Here is a 23,319-nt window from a genome sequence, read left to right on the forward strand (position 1 = left end):
CCTGTATTCCAGACCCACTGGTACACTAGAACTCTCCACTCTTTAGAAACAGTTCTTATCCTGGTTTATATGGCCTTCAACTTGGCTCTCCAATAAACCTAACTCCACCAATATATGGTGTATGTGTATTAATTGCTTTCACACAGCACTCAGGCTGATAACCAGTGGAATCAGTCACTCTCCTTGGCTGATCTATTCCTTGCAAAGTTTTGTTTACCTCACAGTTAAGGCAGGAAGCACTTAACATCAGGAATGTTTCAAACTAAAAGCCTCACAGAAGGTCCTGACAAGGAGTCTAACCTCCTCCCTCTGCCATGTACCATGCAGTTAGCATCCCATTGAGAGTGCCGGGAAGCCACGTGCCAATCAGGTAGCTCCTCTATTTCTTGAATCATTTCTGTGTCTCACTCCTGGAGAATTAAATAATATTGTGCATTTTTTGAAAAAACTTTGCTCTTTAGTCGCCATATTTCTACTACAGTCCATCACAGAAAGCTTTTTGAAAATGCTTTAGCCAAAAGAATTACTAGAAAAAGGATGCATTTTAAACATTTTGAGGCTGCAAATAAAATGTTTTTTTGGGGTAAAACAAGGCAGAATTTCTCAAAGGCAACATTTTATTTCCTGCCTCAAAAAGTTTGAAAGTGCCTGTGCACCTGTTTCAACCAGAAACTCTACTATGCAAAGACATTATTCACTTTCCTGAAATACAGGGCAGGTTTCAAATTGGGGAATGTTGCTCAAAAGAGCCCAGTGTGACTCCTAGGGTTGCCAATTCCTGCTTGGGAGATTCCTGGAGATATAGGATCCTGGGGAGGGACCTCAGCAGGTTGTAATGCCATGGCAACCACTCTGCAAAGCAGCCATTTTATCATGGGAAGCTGATCTCTGTCACCTAAAGATCAATTGCAAGAGTTCTCCAGGCCCTACCTGAAGGTTGCTTAAACTAAAGGGCTTCCAAATAACTAGATAATATCAATGTTCTATGTTTTGCCATATAAGGTTTGTGTGTGTGTGAAGTGGCCGTATTGTGTGTGTGGCGTATTGACCCGGTATTGTGTGTGTGTGTGTGTGTGTGTAATTGTGTGACCTTTGAGGCCGATTATTTTTGCTTCATCTTAACCTACATCCGGGAGGCTGATTGTTTATGCGTTATTCTTCCAATGGACAAAAGGTGGAGCTGCTCCTCTGAGCTCCTTGGAAAATCATTGATTGATGATTTCCCATTTTTGTATTTTGAGAACAAGTAGTAGATGTCACCATTTAATGGTTGCCAGTATGGGAAAAATAGCACTGCCATTTTTGGACAAAGAGATCACAATATCTGCTTTGGATTGTAAGGCAGAAAAGCCAGGTTCAAAGGCCAGGGTTAGTAGTTAAAAATGCTTACATTATAAGTACATGCTGCAAACATCTGGTGTTTATCAACCCAAAATAGATAAGCTCTTTGCAGTATACCAGGTCTGTGCTCTATGTCTATTCAGACCAATAAATTGTCTAGGTAGAAACTATTTTGCCTTATATGGAGTAACCAATCAGTATAATCCTTGAACTTCTAGGCTGCAGGAAAATGTATGAGAAGGGGTGTCTTTATTCTCTCTCTCTCTCCAGACACATGTTTTGGACATTGCCCTGGTGTCTCCGCTGTGTATTGCAATAAAAGCTATCTGGTGACTTCATGAGACCAACTGTGTTTGGACAGCCTTTATTTGTCTAACACCAGGATAGAGGGCATGGCCAACTACAAAATGGCTAACTGGGCTGAATCCTGGAGATAAATTAAAAAGAAAAATAATGCCTTGCCTATGCATAGGAAGTTCTTACCATAGAGTTCCTGGCAATTTCTAGAGCTATCTAGAAGTGACAAAACAGTAGGTGTGGGAACTGCCAGGAAAAGACTTGGTCAATACCCTAGAAATTTGGTAAAATTTGGATTCGGATTTATTTCGACATAAAATGATCTTTATGCCCGAATAAGACAAATAACATATCCAGATATACCTGAATATTCGGCTATACTAAAAAAATTAGGGTTCATTTGATTTTTCTTTGTATTTTTGGTATTTTTTGCATTTTGACCTGCAGGGGATGCAGTTTTAAAGCTAGTGGCACCAAAATTTCAGGGTCTCACCCGGAGACTGTCCTGATGATACCATCAGAGTTTGGTGAGGTTTTAGTTCAGGGGATCCAAAGTTATGGACCCTCAAAGGGGTAGCCCCCATCTCCTGTTAGCTCCCATTGGAAACAATGGGGGGTGGGGGCTACCAGGTGATACCCTGAAATTTTAGTGCCACTAGCTTTAAAACTGTGCCTGTTGCAGGCTGAAATGTGAAAAAATATCAAAAAATACCCCCCTAAAAGCCTGAATACCTTGCATTCGGATTCATTCATATTTGGGCAGGACATATTCGGCCAATTTTGGCCTGAATATTCCCGAATTCATCCAGATTTGGGCCGAATCTGGTATTGGTGCACCTGAATCTCCAAGCCTAGTCAGGAATTCTATAGTAAGAATTTCTTAGAAGTAGATGAGGACTTTTTAAAAATCCTTTCTCTGTGGATGCTGCACCCCCTCCCTTGCCTCCCCCCCACCACAATCCTCACACTAGTTACCAGGCAGCACCTGGCAATCTAACATTCATCACAACAAGTAGAAAAAGCATTATCCTTACTCCTCTGACCAGCAAGTTTCCCAAAAGGAGTACCACTTCAGCTGCCCTGATCTATTGTGATTGAGATTTTTCTTTCTGGTCTGACCAGTTTCAGGCAGTTCTTCCTCCTTTGGTCAATGTTACAGGATAAGCCAACGCAGGCATTTTCATCTCTTTATAATTCTGTACATTGACAATATTTGTACACAATTTTATATATTACAATTCTTCTTCAAAGTTGTTTTCACCTGAATGATACCCATTTTCTCCCCAGGAAATGTGACAATCATTTTGGTAAGTTCTGTATTCTTGGATGAATTTTGTTGCTTGACAGGAATAATCATTCAGCCAGGCCAAACTTGGAATTTGCATATTATTGACAAATATAACTCTTATACTATCAAAAACAGTTTATTGAATTAATTTTGATTTGGCGTAAATATTGATAATAAATGTTTGCACAAACCGCATCTTATTTTATAGCCATGTAATTGTCACAAGAGATGCACGAAATCTAACAGCCCTCATAGCATATGAGAAAGCGGTTTAAACACAAAGCACAGTGTGGGGAACCTTGCTAAATGTTTCCATTTTGAAGGAAAAATAGATAGAAAATGCAGTATTATGCAATATTTCAACAGCAGTGACCTGCTTGAAAATCTAGATGCAAATATTGTTCAGTCCTGAAGTCAAAGACTTGCCATTCCAATGCTGCTATCATTTAGGTGAAATCTCTGATACAAACAGCAATTAAATTGAACCCCAATAATTAACAAAAAATACCTCAGGGATTTTAAAGATTCTTAAGCAAAGGGAGTTAGTCCAATGGGAACAGATACCAACACATAAGTGAGCAGTTGAGCTCAGAAAGATGAGTTGAGAAAGATGTGACTTTATCCTACTTGTTCATTCCATCCCTTGCTTTGAGGAAATAAGTACTCAGGACAGCCTTTGACACAGGCAATTGCGCGCCTCCTATTCCCACCACAACAACTGAGGTATAGATGCTGTTACATTATACTTCTTCAGGGGAAACAGCCATTCCTGCTGTCAACTCACTTTTCCTGCCAGAAGAAGGAAAATTTAAAAAATGCCATTGGGTCATTAGTGTGGTGATATTCACCCTTCCAATTGCTAGAATCAACATATGATTCTATTGGTCATCCATTATATTAACTCATGACTAATATTGAACAGATTCATTGAATATGTCCATCAATCGCTGCTAGCCATGGGTGACTAAAGGGAACCTCTATATTTAACAGCAGCAAACCTCTGAATATCTGGCCCCTTCCGCACACGCAAAATAATGCGTTTTCAAACCACTTTCACAACTGTTTGCAAGTGGATTTTGCTATTCCGCACAGCTTCAAAGAGCACTGAAAGCAGTTTGAAAGTGCATTATTCTGCATGTGCGGAATGAGCCTCAGTGTTAGGAGGCAATATTGGGTGGGGAGGCTTAGCTTCTAGACTGTCCAAGTGTAAGGAATTCCATAGAAGCAGAAATAAAAGGCTTTTTGGGTGTAAAAGACCGTTTATTCAGACATCCTAGAAAGCTCACGTACACGCCGTGGCAGGAATAAGATCTCCCGCCAGAAGCACAGGTTATAACTCTGTCCATCCCATCCCCCCTCCCGGATTCCCATGGGAACGGAGGTCTCATCTCCCTCGCAGAGATAAGGTCTCCGCCGGAGAAGCTGGCCCATCGCCCGGGCTGTGGAATGTAGTCAAGGCCAGGCGGCTGACCCGCTCATCAACACCATTGAATCCTTTACACCAAGACTACTCCGTTTACCACTGTGTCAAATAGTATGCTGGAGCACACAGATGAATAGTCCAGTGCTGATAGAACAGATGCTACTTATGTTTTTATCTCATTATGTAAGCACTCACAGTAGTCCTAGAATAGGTACCACATTCCATCAGTCTCACTGAATGGCCTAAACCAGGGGTAGGGAACCTGCGGTTCTCCAGATGTTCAGGAACTACAATTCCCATCAGCCCCTTTCAGCATGGCCAATTGGCCATGCTGAAAGGGGCTGATGGGAATTGTAGTTCCTGAACATCTGGAGAGCCGCAGGTTCCCTACCCCTGGGCTAGCCTATCATCTTGCTGAGCAGCACCTCTCCTTTAAGGCCAGTCTCAACCTTTGTCTGCAATGTAGACTTACATCTGGAGACCCAGAGCTACCTTAGTCCTGTTAATTAGCTTTGAGCCAGAAGCCCATGCTGGTCTATTGATTCAGTTAGCATCTCTCTGCAAGGCTCTATTAACTCTTCCTCAGATGAGCTGTCAACTGCAGCAAGAGGGGCCATGACACCAAGGTCCCTATGCAGAGGCAAGCAATGGCAAAACATCTCAGTCTCTTGCCTTTGACACCCTACTGGGTTGCCATAAGTCGACTGTGACTTAACAGTACCTTACACACACTTTACACATGAACTTTTACCAGTGGCACAGCGCAAAGGGGGCAGGGGTGTATGACACACTGGGGGTGTGCAGGTGCATGGCAGGGGCATTCTGGGGCAGGCAGGGGCACGGCAGGGGCGCATTCTCCTAGTGAAACTAAAGGAGGATCAATAAGAGTCAAAGGAGGGCTCAATTCTAGGACCATTCTCCAAAAAGGAGTCTTGTTGCATCCTACACTGAGCCACAAAGCAGTCTAAAAGTAGCTTCTTTCTCCTCCAAAGCCCAGAGGTAGGAACCATGGATGCTCTTAGGAATGTCTTTCATTTTAAGCCTCTTTAACTAAACACCAAGGATCTCACGAAAAAAATGTGGTGGCTTCAGATTAGGTTAATTGTCCTTCTTTCAATCCTATGAGGCATGTGAGTTAATTTAAGGCTAATTAGCAAGTGCTCCATGAGGCAGCTAAACTGCGCTAATGTATTTCTAAGATTTTCGCTCTGGAAGAAAGAAGTGTGCCACAAATTGAAAGGGAACATCTCCAAATGGAAGGTTAAGAAAGACCCTGTTGTTTCTGCAGTGAGCTTCTTTTCACAGATAAACGTGACTTCAACACTTGATAGAACGAACAGTTTACCTTCCTCTTTGTTTACAGGAAGATCTTAACACTGATCTTATCTCCTTCTTTGAGAAGTAGCCTGAATGGATTGTAGATGTTAAAATCCCAGAAAACAGTTAATGTAACCTTGGGAATTAAGTGCCTGCTTTTAGAAGCTACCAAATGGCCACAGCTTTGCAGAAGGATGCAAATGTAGCTCATGAAGTTGATTTCTCAAGCAGCAGAGTGAATTGTTTTGAGGGAGAGGGAATGCTGCCTTTTAAACTTCCCACATTCCAGCAGAGAAGACTTTGGGGAGGATGACTTCTGCTCCCTGTCTATCACAGTCATAAGGCCATAAGGGGCCTGTTGGATCAGACCACTTAGTTCACAGGTGTCAAACTCGTGGCCCTCCAGATGTTCATGAACTACAATTCCCATCAGCCCTTGCCAATATAGCCAATGCTCATGTTGGGAGGGACTGATGGGAATTGTAGTTCATGAACCTTGAGTTGGAATAAAAGGTGGCAGAGATGTTTCAAATAATAATTTGAGGACAAAATATAAATCTTGATCCAGTTTACCTAGCAAGGTCATGACTGAGATGGCCACTTGAACTCAGACATAAGTTCCCACTTTCTTTATCCACTGCAGGAGGGCCACGAGTTTGACACCTCTGAAAGTCTTAGTTGATCCAGTCCAACATCCTGCTTTACATATTGCCCAACCTGTTACTCTGGAGAGAAAAAACGAGACATTTCCCTGATGTTACCTCATAATACTGGCATTTGGAAGATCATTGCTTCTAAATGTGGAAGACACTTTGGTTGGTAGCCACTGATAGACCTATTCTCCAAGTATCTGGTTAATCCTCTTTTAAAGTCATATAGGCCTGCATGGACTTCCAATCTATCTGGTCTTTTGAAAGGTGAAGGTAATAGTATTTTTTTCCCTGCAAGTTGGGAAACAATTTGACTGCTGATAGCGGCATATCGTTTTGCTCGTCAATATATTTGAGAGGACAGACCAATATTTTCTGCTATGAACACATGGAGCTGCTAAATACTGAGTCAGACCCTTGATCTATCAAAGTCAGTTCTGACCTTGATCTATCAAAGTCTGTTCTGATTGGTTGCATCACTCCAAGGTCTCAGACAGAGGCTTTTCAGGTCATGTACTATTGAACCATTTTAATTGCAGATGCTGGGCATTGAATCTGGGAGCTTCTGCATACAATACAGATGTTTCCACTTTACGTGGAACAGCTTTCAAAAAGTTTTTCAAAATATCAGCTTATACATCTGAACTGAGCACACATGAGGGGCATAGATTTTGTGTGTGGTTCAAAATCTTCCAGTTATGAAATTATTCCCTGGTTGACCGTTAGGACAGAACAGACATCTAACTCCATTCTTGACCTTATGTTGGGCTTCAATTGGGTGGAAATTGCTTCCCCAACTATCTGCAATGGGATTCAATTTCGCCTTCTCCTAATAATGTTCCCACTGGGACCTCATGATTCTATTACCAGCCAGTCTCTAACAACTCAGACAATTTTATTAATATTTGCGCGAGGAGGGAATGGCAGTAAAAAGACATTAACCCACGAAGTCATGAAATGTTCTGTTATCTTGCATATCCTGAGCTAGAAAGAGAGAGAGATTTAATAACATCGCTACATTATAAACCTTCCATGCCTGATACAATCCCAGAGGAAGAGAACTGTGGAAAAAAAATTAAAGATTTATGGCTTCCAATTTAATTGCATTGTAGAAACAGAGTCTACTTCTATTTCCATTATAGACTCTATTCATACAAAGTTGTGCAACTGGGGGAAAAATCAGCAGTTGTTTCTGCATTTTAAAGCACTGTAAGTTCTATATAAAATGACAAATTGGTTGATGTGTATTTCTACCAAGAATAATACCTCGGTTTAGAATAACTTATTGTCTCAAAAGGGCACGTTCCTTGGCCTGTAAGCAAACCATTGCATGATAAATGAATGTTTGGCTGTAACACATGGTCTGAAAACTGCACAGCTCTGATGCATAATGCTTATTTATGACCTTCCATTGATCCAAACTTTACTTCTCCACACCATCTGACTTTTAATCATTCTTATTTAAGAAGGAGTTTTCACAAAGAGTTAAGCTGGGCCATTTCAAACCGGAGCTGCAGGCTCATATGATCAAATCTTCCTATGCACATTTTTAAAATGGCTTTTTCAAAGTGAAGGCTAGCCTAGAACAGTTCTCCCTGACATCCAGTTTTTAGTTTTTGTGTGGACAAACATTCAGTCACATGGGGCTCCACTTGCAATCTGAAATAGTATTATCCAGAAGGAGGGATATCCCTTCACCTATTTGTCAGAACTAGTTTTAAGTCAGTAGAATCTATATGACATTCTAAGTTAATAAATTCTCATTAAATTATTCCAGGGCATCACACATCTAAAGGCTAATTCCTAGTTCAGCTTGAAATCTGGAAGGATGAAATCTGGAAGGATTGTGGCATAAGCCACAATCATGGTCTATTTATTAAAATATTTGTTTCTCGCTCTGAATCACTTAAAAAAATTCTAAGATTCAATTTGGGCTCAATTGTAGGGATTTTTTTTAAAAAAAAACTTAAAAACAGTACTATTTAATACCCTACCCCTCCACCAACCTCCCCCCCCTCCACAAATCAGCATCCTGAACAGCTCACAAGTCACCTGCTGTCTTCATGCCATGGAGTAAACAATGTGATTCAAAGTAAACCAAGTCCATCAGCTTACTTGCAACCCATAATGCAGTGCTTTCTCAATAGGGTTGTCAACTTTGAGCTAGGAAATAAACAGAGATTGGGAGGGGGTGGATTGTGGGGAGGAAGGAGTTTGGGTAGGAATTGATCTCTGGAAATCAGTTGCAATTGTGGGTGATCTCCAGGCCCCACCTGGAAGTCCCTCATAATGAAGCCAATTTGGGGTGGGTCCACTATATGTTAAGCAAACAAACCTCTCTGTACCCTAGGCTAACTCTCTTGCAAAAATGCAAGATTTGTCCCTTAAATAATATTTATTATCACCATATTGTCAAAGGCTTTCACGGTTTTTATTAGCAACAGTTCCAAAGATGCACAATATACACAAATACAGATCCCTCTGATCTCAGATGATACATATATCAACTCTTCAGCTTTGAAACTTACAGATACCAAAATCGCTTATAATCCACAAAATGTGATTCTGATCCTTACATTCTTAAGGAAGCAGCACACTTGTTTGCGCCTTCTCCGATTATTTCATTTGGGCTAGCCAAACTCCAGTATGTTTGGTCATGGCAGTCCTTCAGTTTGCTCCGAATACTGGCAATGACATCTATACTACTATATAGGCATCCTCCAGGACAATGAAGAGCTATGCCTTCTCATGCCTCATGTTTGTCCTTAAGAGGACAAACATGAGGCATGAGAAGACCCACCTCGAGGCTGTTAATGCTATTATTCATTCTCCCATACTACATGGGATAAGCTCCTCCCTGAGATATCCCAGTCATGAGAGCCTGGCCTTCTTGCCACATGTTAACTTCAGGTATGGTCAAGGGAGGAGCTTAACCATAAATTAAGTATGTTCTTGTACAGTGAGTCAGTAAGGACAGCTTGTGGTTACCTTGCCTGCTTTCTGAAGTTTTGGTGCAGAGCCACTGCCTATCACAAACTCTCAGATGCAACTTTTCCTCTTGAGCTGTGCCCTGGAAATTATAGTTAGGAAAGTTGGCATGGCTATGCTAATCTAAATAATGCAGGTGAAAGCAATCTCAAGGTGACCCATTGGGATGGCCATGTAGTGCCTAACAGTGCCAACAGAAGCACCATGTACACAGGACAAAAATGCCCTTATAGGTAGCACACCTATCACAAAGACATAAAATTTCCTTCCCAGCCTGACCAGAGATTAAAGAATAATAGGACAAAAATTGTGGCAAAACTGAGGAGAGGAAAAGATAGAACACAATTAGGTAGATCCAGAAATGTACAAAGCAGAAATGTAGTTTCACAAGTAATTGTTTCCCAGAGTGGGATCTGAGGATGAGCTGGATAGAATCTCTGTGGATGAATCTCAGAACACTATTTATTTTGGGAGAAACAGCAACAATGGCAGAAGAGAGAAATTTTGAACTGTGCTGTGGTGCAGGGAGAAAGGGAGATTGAGCTCTTTCGCCAGGTTATTTTCCTGACCTCAAATGGCTCCCTTGGGCTGATTTTAAGTCTACTGAGGAAAACATACACATTTTCTTTATGTTTCGCCTAATGTGCAAATGGCAGCTTTGGGGGCCATCTGAGGTCAGAAAAATGGCATAAGTGGGGGAAAGAATCAGATTTGATGGATGAATTCTGATGGATGTAAACATTCCAAGAAAAGCTACCCTCCTGTTAGCCATCTCTGCCTCAGAATTCTCATGCAGTTATATGACAAAATTAAACATTTCACTTGAAATGACTGTCTTTCTGGGTTATCTATTCATTTTCATGAATTAATATATTAATTTAGTTGGACTATTACACGGTGTGGTGTAAAAAAGTGCATTAATTCAGTTTAATTAAAAAGGTAATTGTATCTGCTGAAATAGCTCTGTTCTCACTCCCCAGATCTCATGCTTTATTTTGCCTTACTGAAAAATACTTATTAAAAACCCTTTGGAAACTCTGTGAAAAAATATATTGATATTTCATTTGTGGGTTATTCACCACCCCAAGCCAAATGTCAATTATCTTTGTATAGTAAAAAGGTGACCCACCCGCAAACCTATGTTGGTGATTGCAGAAATCAGAATGTTTCACAGTACTCAGAGTCTGTATCAAATATCTATCATTAATAATCATTAATGTTTGTATGTGAGGGTTATTTTTCTACTTTTATCATATATCTGTTTATGGTGAGGCAATTGTTGTCAAAGGCATTTTCTGGAGAGACATAATATCCCAGGGGAAAACCGGGATCATACATACCAGGATGTTTCTCTCCTGATTTCTCTTTTCACATGGCTACCCATTATTGTGTTCAGACTGGGAGGAAAAACTCCAGATGATTACGCACGGCCCCCGGGGTAATTTCATTTTCCATGGCAACATTTCTGCACATATGCAAACAGTTCTGTTTTCCCAACATTCTGATTGGCCACAGCTATGGGGCAGGGAGAGCAGGCTGCAAGGTAGAAAAAATAAACCAGTCCATCTCCCATGGTGTTTGCGTGGGAATGGGATCGTCATGGGCTTTTCCAAAAGTACCACCAATTTAGGAATTTTTGAAAGCTGCAGGATAAGGGAAATCTCGCGGGGTAGGCCTGAGTTAGGCCTGGAAGCCATGCGGAAGTCATGTTTGAACCGGGATGTTTCACCTCCTTATCCCAGGATATATGGTTCGTGTGGAAAATGCCAAAATGAAGTTCACTGTTTGTACCAACATACAGACAACTATAACAATCTGCTTCATTGCTTCCCTGCATCAGTTTTCTTTCACAAAAGCTAATATGACTTGTACCCTGACCTAACTGGCCAAGCTAGTCTCACCTTGTCAGATCTCAAGCTAAGCAGGGTCAGCCTGGGTTAGTACTTGAATCAGAAACTACTAAGGAGATCCAGGTTTGCTATGTAGAGGCAGGCAAACCACCTCTGAATAGCTGTTGCCCTGAAAATTCCAAAGGGTTGACCTAAGACATCTGCAGTTTGATGACACTTTCAATCACCCATGATGCTTGTCCATCCCAAATTATAAAGTTATATAATGTATGGGTAGAGTCTACTCAGTAAGTGAACTTAGTGACTGCCACTAAGGGGAATTTAAAAGATCACTGAGAAGGGCTTTCAAGCTTAGAATAGGGTTTCAATTAGGAAGAACACCTTTAGGGGGATGTCAAAACAAAGGTCAACTGGGAATGTGTCAGGATAGAACCTGACATCAGTGAATGGAACTAGGTGCAAGGACTCAGACCTGCCTGTGGGGAGGGGAGAGCTGTCTTCACCTCTGGTATGTTAATGGACCTTTTTGGTTCTTTAATTTTCCTTTGAAAATTACTCCTGTTTACTCCTGACAATGGTGCAAATGGTACAGAGTTGGATGACAAGACCACAGATGGGGCCTGAGCCCTGGGCACTGACCCCAGTTTGTTGGCTGGACAAGCTGGGTCCTGTCTAGGTGACCTAATCCCAGACCTAGACCCATGGGAGCTGCAAGGGCCCTCACCGGCTGAATGATCCTCTTGGATCTCAGCACCCCTACACAGCCACATGTTCAACGATGAGGAGGTAGACTACAGCAGTTGGGGCCCAAGCAGCACCACTAGTGACAGTCCCACCACCGCCACTGACCCCAGGAACACAGCAGGTGCCACAAGCAGGGAAACCTGCAGCCAAAGCAGGGTCAGCCGCGGACCAAGCAGCGGGCGACAGGGCTGGAGCAGTTGCTGCCGATGCAGAAAACAGACTGTAAAATTGAATTAATTCCAGGGGGGCAAGCTACCCAAAGGCAGACTATATGCGATGAGTGCTCATGAGGTTGAGGCCCTCAAAGAATTCTGTGATAAGAACCTGGCCCGGGGGTTCATCCTACCTTCACCCCTGGCAGCTCCTGTCCTTTTCTGGAAGAAAAAGAATGGGTCCCTTAGACTGTGTATGGATTACAGAGGGTTGAATGCCATATCTATGTGTAAACAAGTACCCCCTACTGCTGATCAAAGACTTGCGTAGCCTGACCCAAGGAAAAATATTCACTGAACTAGACTTGAGAGAAGCCTACTATAGGGTCAGGATCGCGGAAGGGCTCACAGCTTTTAACACCTTCTATGGACAGTTCGATATCAAGTAATGCCATTTGGATGAAGCAGGGCACTGGGAGTGTTTATGAACTTAATCAATTGCATGCAACAGCACCCATTTATGGTATTTCCCACCTCTGTTCCTGCAAAGATGGTGCTTAGAACTCAAGGTAACAAAAGCGATTTCTAATCTTTTACACTAATACGCCAGCATCCCTTATCCAAGCAGCTGAATAGCATTGGCTTTGGTGAAGATAAACAATCCCGTCCCCCATGTGAAGGTATATTTCCCACCAGGATTACAGCCCACCATTTAAGCATTAAAAGCAAATACAAAGGAAGGAGAGAGCCTCTAAAAAGGCAGGGTAAATCTCAAAAGGCTACAAAAATCTTCAGTGATTTTTTTCCCTCTCCAAGAATTCTTGCAAATGGCACTGGCACGTTACTCCTCTTCTGCTTTACCAGCCTGTTTAAATGACAACCAGAAACATTTGTGAAATTCTAGGTTATCATTCCTGCCACTGGTTGTAAGAAGTAGGCAACATTCAGAACAGGCCTGGGAGAAAGCCAAATCACAACCCTTCCAATTTACAGCAGATTGTTTATGTAATGTGTCTCTTGTACAGCTTTTTGGTTGCTTAACATTGCTAGTGAAAGGCACATACAATCAGGTTACCATGTCAAACTGGAGCATGAGCACATACTACAATAACCTAAAAAGTAGGGATTGTGCGGAAGGGGAATCAACTCAAGCCCTTCCACTAAAAGCTGTAAGTGACAAAGGGGAAATTACGTTTCTCTTTTAAGGGGAAAGGAAGAGGGAAAACCCTTCTTCATCAGAAATGAAAAGACCAGATTATACAAATAGCGGCCCACAAACAACCACCTCTGGAAGAAGGTGAGGCAGTGATCCAGCCGAAAACACGCGGGGGTGGCCAGTTGCATCAGTGCATATAAAAGTAATTGATACTCACTAAGAAGGTCAGGGACAGAGCGAGGGGGAACTGGACCCAGTTCATGCGTGTTTGTGTGCCCTGCGCCCCTCCATGCTCCCGCCCACCCCCTTAACGCCCCGTCCCACCCCTGGAACACCCTGTCCCACCCCACCACATCCTGGAATGCCCCTGGAATGCCTCTGCAGGGGTGCATGCCCGGAGTGTCACGCCCCCCGTCCCCTTGGTCCTATGCCACTGAAGGTCACTATTATTCTTAATATGGAGATTAGATTACTATAAATCATTGTACATTGGCCTTCCCTCCAAATCAATCTGGACACTCCAACCGGTAAAGAATGCCACAGCTGGGCTATTATCAGGAGCCAGATGGAGCACAAATATTACTCCCATCTGCAGGCACTCCACTGGCTGCCCATCATTTACTGGGCTCAATTTAAGTATTAGCTATCACATACAAATCCTTTCATAGCCTTGGACCCTCATATCTGCAAGATAATCTCTTCCCCTATACTCTGCCATGATTGCTTTGCTCATTGCTCTGCCATGATTGCTTTGCTCATTTCTGTAAGAGTCAACTGGCAAATGGGAAGTGGTCTGCAAATTTGCCTCCTCAGTTGTGGTCCCCACCTTGTGGAACAGCTTGCATGAAGAGGTCAGGAAGACTACCACTCTCCTGACTTTCTGCAAACTGCAAACCTGAATTATTCAAGAGGACTTTTCAATGCAAGCAGTATATTTTCACTGTACTAAACGACTCACAAAAAATTATTAGAAACGGTACTATTGTGTACAGCTTGTTGAAACTAGAACCCCACTATGGAATTTTGCATCATTTAATGTGTCATGTTAATACTTATGCTTTGCTTCAGTTCTTTTTTAGACTTCTATTTGGTTCTGCAACCCTAATCCTATTGCATTGTTTATTGAATGCCCCACGCCTCAGTTGTATTGGGTCACTCTGTGTAATCTGCCTTACATCCAAGTGAGAAAGGCAGAGTGTAAACAAACAAACAAATATGTAAAATTACTCCCAATTTACAGATAGTGAAACAGAGGTGAAGAATACATGGAGTGGTGAAGGCCACTTAGAAGTAATACCATGACTTAGCTCAGCAGTAAAAACACAGATATTTAAATTCTAGGTTTACTTTGCATACAGGAGAAGAATGCAGCATCTTTTTTGCATAGGAAAAAGTTCAAGTTCATCCTTTATTTTTTTTAAAAACAACCCATACATCTAACAGTGTTCACAGAGAGTGTGAATTAAGTATCAGAGGATTTCCTCAGTTCCATCTCTTTCTTGTTCTTGAATTTTGTTCTGGGCTATGTTCCACTTCTCCTTAACAGTTTCTTTTTAAAAAATCTGGAATTTGCCAATTTATCTGAATCCTTTGTTTTATGGATGAACAGATTTGAACTGGTATAATACAGCAATAAGGCAGTTTAGATATAATGGTGTATTCGGCAGTATCAGTGCAGTGTTTTACAAATACATATACATGCATTAGTTCATTGGTAAAATAATACAAGTCTTTATGAATTGCATGTACATTCATATGAACCAATAATGAATTTTTTGCAGTGTTTTTATCAGTGTTCATGTGTACGTCAGTGGTGTGAAAAGAGAAAGACATGAAAGAACTGGAAATTGCAGCACCAGGTGAATGAATGCCCATAGTTAGCAACAGAAAATCTGAAATCTAAGGACATAGGTAAGGATTTGAGAAGAATCCACAGAGTTCTGTCTATCCCATCTTGATATTTTGACAGCTCTTCCAATACCTGTATCCAAATGCTGCAGTTACCACTAAAAACAATTCAGAAGCTAAACCCCGCAAAGCTGCTTCCATTTAAGTCATGATTAAACTCTCTTGGATGGCAAACTTTTAAAGCTCCAAACCACCACCACCCACACTTGCTAAAAAGCTATTAGCACATAGGAGTGTTCAGGTGCTGACGCCCAGTTCTTAAAGAAACTTAAATGATGGTGTCAGAATGATTTAATTCTAATGGCTTTCTGATGGCTGCCTCTCTCTTAAGGCCCTGCATTCACAAGAGAGACGACAATCATTTTGGCATTCCCCCTTATAATGGGTGTTATTAATAGAGCATTACTTTATTGATTTTGTTGGCTAGATAATCATTCTTGAGCAGATGCATAATGTGGCCTGGGCTGAATAACTGATGATATCGAGAATTGCCAAGCAAGCTGGACCATGACAGAGGATGGGGTGGGGAAGAGCCTCCCCACCCCCCCACCCCAGACAGAGGAATGTTGCCAAGGGAGGCGGCAGTGCTTTGACCAGGACTACCGCATGATGAATTACTGTATTAGAAGGAAGAGAGAAACAAAACCAATGTGAGAAAAGGCAAAGAGCTAATTTATGTGATGCCACTTCAAGATTTGGTTGGGTGGGGGAATCCCAAATTCAAATTCTTCAACCCTGACAGCACAATCCAGTTTATTGTGCCACCTCCAAAGGGCTTCGCACAGTGTACAGGGGAGGAAAAACAAAAAACAAAAAACTCTTCCTGCTGTCCAAATTGCCCCATTGCGAAAATAGGCTTATGCCACTCAAAAGTCTGGCGTAAGCCTGAAGGTCTGGGAACTGGCATTCCCATGCTGGAATGCTAGTAGAAGCTTAGCATCAGCTCCACCCCTTGGAATGCTCTGCCCTGCTCCGCCCTCCCTGCCAACATCTGATCAGGACACCCAACACAGCTCTGTGCCAGTCCAGACTTCAGGTTTCACCGCAGCCTGAGTTGTCTGAGAGAAGGAGGGAAGGGCCTCTGCCTGAATTGTCTGTGAAACTAGAATACAAAGGCCACTGGAACAGCAACCAGACCTAGACAATTACTGGAAGGCAGAAGAACGTATAGCTTATAAAGCAAATGTGGTAGTTGACCCATGTTTCCTGAAGGATAATCACATCAGTCTCTCTAAGGTAGTTACAGAAGAGTGGGTTTCTGAGCTTATTTCCCCCATCCTGAAGTGTTCCATGATAGAATGGAAAGGCCAGCTGGAAGTTGGTATCATTCAGTGTGCTCTAAGTCCATGATTCCCGGAATGTCAGAAAGGATGCAGCCATTGCTGGAGGGTATGGCTGTTCTTGTGATGGGGGGCAGTGCCGAGGGTCTTGATTTCAGCACAGAGTTCAGCTCAGGTGATCTCTGGAGGGCACAAATTAGAGGAACTTATTAGTGTGACAGGACACTCCAGCACAGAGCAAAATGCTGAGGCCTGATCCTCTAGCGCCAAGGAGGAAGAAATCTCCTCTGGACCTTGCCTTGGTGCTACTACACCTAGCCAGTAAATATTCAATTAATGCAGATAATAAACTCTACGCTGCCTTTATTGATTTAAAGGCTGCCTTTGACTCTGTGTTGAGAGCACTACTCTGGGAAAACTGGCTGCCCTTGACATTGATGCCAGATTCCTTTTCTTGATTAGGCAACTGCACACAAATGCCAGTTGCCGGATCAAGTGTTCACATGAAGGCCTTTTGACAGACAGTATTTCAATTTCAAAGGGGTCAAACAGGGCTGCATCCTGGCCCCACTCTTTTCAGTCTTTTTAAAAGTGACTTCCCCTCTGCTCTTTCAGCAGTGAACAGCCATGTCCCAAGACTGGGTACATCCCATGTATCAATTCTGCTCTATGCAGATGATGCTGTCCTCTCTCAAAACAGAGTTGGCCTCAGATGCTTATGAAGCATTGTGTGGACTACTGTGAATCCAATGGACTGACAATTAATTATGAAAAAAATCAAGGTTTTGGTCTTCTCTAGGCACTTTAAGGCACATTGCCCATTCATATGGGCAATGAATAGCACCCAAATTGAACAGGTTAAGTGTTATAAGTACTTTAGTCTTCCATTCTCCTATAACCTTTCATGGGCAGTCCATAGGAAGGCCACCATCCAAGCCACATCCACCAGTATTTCAGTGTTACTATGCTTCTACTTCAGCTGTGGCCATTCCTTTATTCCTCCTGCCCTCAAATTTTTCAATGCCAAAGACACCTTGAGATTGCTTTAAGGAGTCCCAATTTGGATTCAAGCTGTTAACCACTCCTTGAATTCCCTTCAATCCAATTTTTTTCATAAGATAACTGGACTCCCGAATTGCGTGCCCTACGCAGCTCTTTGCCTAGAGTTAGGTCAAAACTCCTTGGAATCAGCCGCTTGGCTGAGGGCTTTTAGATTCTGGCTGCAAATTGATTTTCTCTTGGACTGTAATTCCCTGGTTCACCTCCTGCTCTCTGACACCCATTCCAACCCCTGGTTTTCCATAATCGAAGAAAAAATGGCTTCTATTGAACTGTCAGAGGATTCACTCTGCCCTTTGTCCTATTCAGAAGCCTATACAAAATTAAAAGGTCAACTATTGGATAAAGAGTTCTCTACCCTAATCACAGCAGCCAAGAAAATTTGCTCTCCCCTGTATTTTTCTATCCCATTTGAACAGGGCCACTTTGCACACTACCTGTATTGCTTAATAAACCCCGTTCAAAGGAGAGCCAGAATGCTCGCCAGGTTTAATGTCATGCCTTCCACCTTGTTACAAGGCAGATTTAACAAGCAAGAAAAGTCTAAAAGATTGTGCCCTTGTAATGCTGGCTCAGTTGAATCTCTGGCCCACCAATTATTAAACTGTCTCAGATTTAAGAAAATCAAATCCAAGTATGTGAATCTTACTCCTTTATACTTACCCGATCTTCCCAATTTTTTAAAAATTACACTACTTACTGGACAATCCTGATCCTTCTCTCTGTATGATAATGGCAGACTTTCTCCTGGAAATTATTAAATGCCAGTAGATTTCCTTTTACTTAACATTTATTTCCTGTATTGTATATTTATTTTTTTAATCAGTTCATTACTATTGTTGTATTGTTGTCTATACCAATAAAGGCTTGCTGAAAGTTATTGGCTCAGCTGCAGAGGATGTGGGGGGAGAAGGTAGCCCAGAGGCGGCACCTTCTTAGTCACACTGTGGCTCAAATGCCTGGTGAGTGTGGACCACTCCCCTGAGACTGGGGGTGAGGCTGGGGTTACCAACGCCAGGGTAAGGAATGGAAGGAAAGCAAATGGGCCCCTACCTGGGCCCCTGAAGGGAACAGGACAATGGTTTATATATTTGAAAAACACATAGGTCACTTTGCAAGTACAATCAAGACATTGCAAGGCATGACAACTATTTTGCACCATTTTGCCTTTACACCATTACAATACAGTCATTTCAGAGGCAGGCAAACATATAGTACCACACTAGCACAGCAACACAGAGGTGAGTCTCTGTACTTTATAAAGGGCACAAATCAATCTATTTCCTCACCAAGAAATTAATATAACTCCTGAGTCCAGGCCTAGCCTAAGATGAACGGATCAAATTCTGTTCTGCTATTTATTTCTCTTCCTAAGGAACACGATGGAATTCTTTGTAAACATTCTGATTTGTTTTTCAATTAAATTTAGAACGTTGGTTAAGCAAAGACCACACACTTTCTAGATGAGTAATAAAAACATTTACTCACTCATGTATCTAATGTCCAACAGTCATGAACTTCAAAAGCACACACTCAGAATCTCTGCACCCTCTCCCAAACAGCTTTCAGAAAGTGGTGTACGTGGACAGCCTTAGGCCATTACATTCAGAAAGGGAAACCTGTGTACAGTACCAATGTGTGTAGTCAGTTCTTGCTGAGAGCCAATGCAGTATAAGAGTTAGGATATCACAGTAGGACTGAGGAGACCTGGCATTAAAGCCTAATCAACCATGAAGTTTCCTTGGGCTGATTCTTCACAGTTAAAATGCCCTGTGGTAGATCCGGGAGCATGCCTGCCGCGGCGCTTTTTGCCCTGCTGTTGACTCTGCACTGCTCCCTGGTTCTTCATGGGATTTGTGGCAGGGCTGGCACATATGCCCCAAATGTTTCTTCACGAGCCTGATGCTTCTCCATCTGAACTCCAAGTTCTTCTGCAATATCTTCCATGCATACGTGGACAACCTCTGTTTCCTGCGTTCTGATAGGCTGAATTTTCCCCCATTCTTCCCACTTACTTTCACTATTCTAGTTTAAAATGACTCTGAACACAAAACAGGCGCTGAGGATCGGTGTCCTCAGTCTCCCGTCTAAGATCCTTGTGAGTGTGACAGAATCGCCATCCCACACACCCCCTCTGTCTAAAATCTCAAACTAAAATCTTTGTGTGTGCGGGGAAACCGCCACCCTCCCATTCGCAGCACCTGTACACACCACTTTTCTGTCCAAGGTCTCTCTTTCCTTTCTAAAAACCAAGGTTTCTCGCTCTGTTTTTTCCCACTGCGAGGGGAGGGGGCACTGATTCTCAGCACCTGTCCATTGGTGGGGCAAGCCAGAGCAGCAAGGCAGGAAAAATGGCCCCGGTTCTGCTACCGAGGAGTTTTGCACAGCAGCAGAAGCCACGGGAGCAACCAAGGGGCATTTCAAAAGAACTTCAATCTTTGCAGTTCTGGAAATTCATGGAGCAAAGCCAATGCCATGGGGCAGCGGTGGGATAAAAACGTGGCAGACATGCTGCAGCACCGGGGGCAGTGCAGAACTCCCGATTGCATTGGGGCATTCCCTGTGCCAACGGAGGAGCAATTTCACTGTGCAAAATCGGCCTTGTTGACTTTAAACCAGCCACTCCTTTCTGTTTGCCAGTCCTACAAGCTTGTTCTGAGAAGAAACTGGAGAGGGAAAAACCACATATACTACCCTCGCCTCTTTGTTGTGCAAAATAGAGTGCAAAATAGACTTAATTGATCTAGCCAGGAGTACACTTCGTTGTACATCATTGAGTTTGAGGCTATAATGTTTAGAAAATGCATTTACTCATTTTCAACAGTTTGGGAGGCTTTAGATGGGATGACCAATAGCTGTTCTTCCAGAGAAGAGTCCAGACCAGGGGTAGGGAACCTGCGGCTCTCCAGATGTTCAGGAACTACAATTCCCATCAGCCTCTGTCAGCATGGCCAATTGGCCATGCTGGTAGGGGCTGATGGGAATTGTAGTTCCTGAACATCTGGAGAGCCGCAGGTTCCCTACCCCTGGTCCAGACAATAATCCATTCATTTACTGTGATCCAAAGAAATGCCAGGAGCCAGTGTGGTGTAGTGGTTAACAGTGGTGGACTCAAACCCGTTTCCCCACTTCTCCACATGAGCAGCTGACACTAATCTGGTGAACTGGATTTGTTTCCCTGTTCCTACACATGAAACCTACTGGATGACCTCGGCCTCGTCACAGTTTTCTGGGAACTCTCTCAGACCTACCTAACTCACAAGGTGTCTGTTGTGGGAAGAGGAATGAAATGAGTTTGTATGCTGCATTGAGATTTGAGAAAAGCAGGGTATAAATCCAAACTTCTTCTTCTTCTGGTGTGTATGTACATACTAATTTCATAATGACTGGAAACATGACACAGCATTCTGTGTTTGACTTCTCCTTAGAGAAGTTCACTCCACTGCAACCACACTGATTTTACTAGCGATTTACATGCATAAGATTGCAGTTTTCTATCCAAATAGTCTGCCATGAAGCCCCAGTTAACAGATACGTAACTGCCAATAAACTCATATTTATAGAGAACTAAAGGTCCATAAAGTTAGTGGGACTTTCTCCAGAGTATGTATGCACGGGATTGCAGCTGTAATAGATTCATAGACTGGGCTGTAGTGAGGTTTAGAAGCTCTCTCTCTTATCTGAAAGATATGGCTGAGGAGGGAAAATTATCCTAATGGCAGAAATGTAATTAATTATCAACTATAAATTTTCTTGCCAGCTGCACTCTGCAGTTTTACAATGTCTGGGATTTTTCCAACCCACAGGCACCAGGCTTCTCACAAAGCAGACTACTTTCATGCTTTAAACAACCCAAATATGTTGTTTGTTCATTCATTCATTCTCATTCATTCTCAGGTCTCCCTTGCCATTCTTGGCCTTTAAAATAAACATGGAAATAAACATGGAATGTAACCCTTGGGCACAGGAAGCTGTCTTATACTGAATCAGCTCATTGGTCCATCTTTTCTTTTCAGTGGTTGCTCAGACCGGCAACAGCTCTCCAGAATCTCAGTCTTTCCTATCACCAGTCACCTGATTCCTTAACTAGGGATTCTGGGGGTTGAACTTGGAAATTTTTTAATGTCAAGCAGATGCTCTGCCACTGAGCCACGGTCCCTCCCATGATTTTGTCGAAGCTGTGTGCTGCATTATCATGAATAAGTATCAAATAAGTAAGGCTGAGGAGAAAAGAGTGGCCGTGAATTGCCACAGCCGCAGTTGCTGCCTGGGAGAGTAGGAGGAAGCCCTGAGCATCCACCCTAGTAAGAGCAGATGGGGTGGCCTCCAGCCATGCCCCTAGAGGGCGAGTGCAACGTCACCTGGCCGGAGCCTACAAAAGACCTGGCTGGCCTTTCTGCCGACCATGTGCTCCAGCCAGCCACAAAGGTAAGTTTTTTTAAAAAAGTGGCCCGCCTCATGCTTCCAGGCCACCTGCACAATAGTGTGCAAACGGCCTGAGGGCTGCACCGGTGTCTTTTACTCTGGTGTCCCGCCACTCCCTGGATGTGAAATCCGCCAAAAGGGTTCTTAAAAACCCTACTACTTTTTATAAGCATAAACCAGAAAATGTGCACAATCCTGATTTCACTTGGAAATGTGATCATTGTTTTCTGACAGGGACTATTTGATTGACTAGTAAGTATTTGACAGGCTATGCAGATTATTTTAAAACGTTGCTTTGGCAGCACCTGCTTCCACAGCCCAAAGGCCTACACTGTGTTACTGAAATTAAGCTGTGGCAATCATTTTGTGGCTGGATCTGCCTCTTGTGGCAGCCTTTTTATAGCAACCATTTTGTTACTATGCCCACCATGTCATGTCAGAGTTCTAAATGTGCAGGCAAGCTCAAAACCCATAGCTTCTGCTTCATGTGATACCAAATGTTCTAAATAAGAGTAACTACTACTCAATTTTCAAATCATGACATGCCTAATTTTGAGTAAGTTTTTAGAGTTTTGTTTTATCATTTGCTGTGATATCATTGTGCGTGACTTCTGCATTCAATTAGATAACCAGGTTGCGCTGAAGTTTTTTTTTTTTTTAAGTTTGAAGGCAGTAAAGGCTTTAGCTGTCTGGCAAAGAGTTCGGTAGCCAACACAATTGCAAAGATTGCTATTTGTCATTCCATTAGTCCTCCTGCCCTTGCAGTTGCGAGCCTCAGGTACCATTACAGATTTCACTTGTTCACCTCTGTTTAAGCAGGAATGGCCACTGGAGTGTGAAGATGAGTTGCAAGGCTACAAAAGGGTTTTCTGCAATAGCTGGGAATATCATCTTACTGGCATTTAGTGCTGTGCTGATTATTCATGAAATTCTTCAAAGTACTTTGGCAGAGGCAGCTGCTGTGAACGCATTCTCCAGACAGTCAGATACAAAAACTGGCACTACATTTCACAGGCTGGTAAGTATCAGGCTTTTTACCTCTCCTGCTCACCAACCTCTTGATAAATTTTGTTCAATCCTCTCAGAATTCATTAAGCTTCCCTCAACATTCCTTAGCCATTTTGTCTTCAGTTATATAGCAACTGAGGCAAGCTAAGAATGTGCAGAGCCTCCCTGAGAAATTTTTCCCAGATTCTTTTGACATTCTTGCTCTGAGGTACTTCTCCAAATTTGCTTTGGACTGTGTACTGCACCCGGGGCGGACTCTATGTCCCTCACCATACCCCTCAGTGCCCCCCCACCACTGGAGCAGCAGTGGCATAGGAGGTTAAGAGCTCGTGTATCTAATCTGGAGGAACCGGGTTTGATTCCCAGCTCTGCCACCTGAGCTGTGGAGGCTTATCTGGGGAATTCAGATTAGCCTGTACACTCCGACACATGC

Source organism: Sphaerodactylus townsendi, linkage group LG07 (assembly GCF_021028975.2).
Source record: "Sphaerodactylus townsendi isolate TG3544 linkage group LG07, MPM_Stown_v2.3, whole genome shotgun sequence".
In the NCBI taxonomy this organism is placed as follows: Eukaryota; Metazoa; Chordata; class Lepidosauria; order Squamata; family Sphaerodactylidae; genus Sphaerodactylus; species Sphaerodactylus townsendi.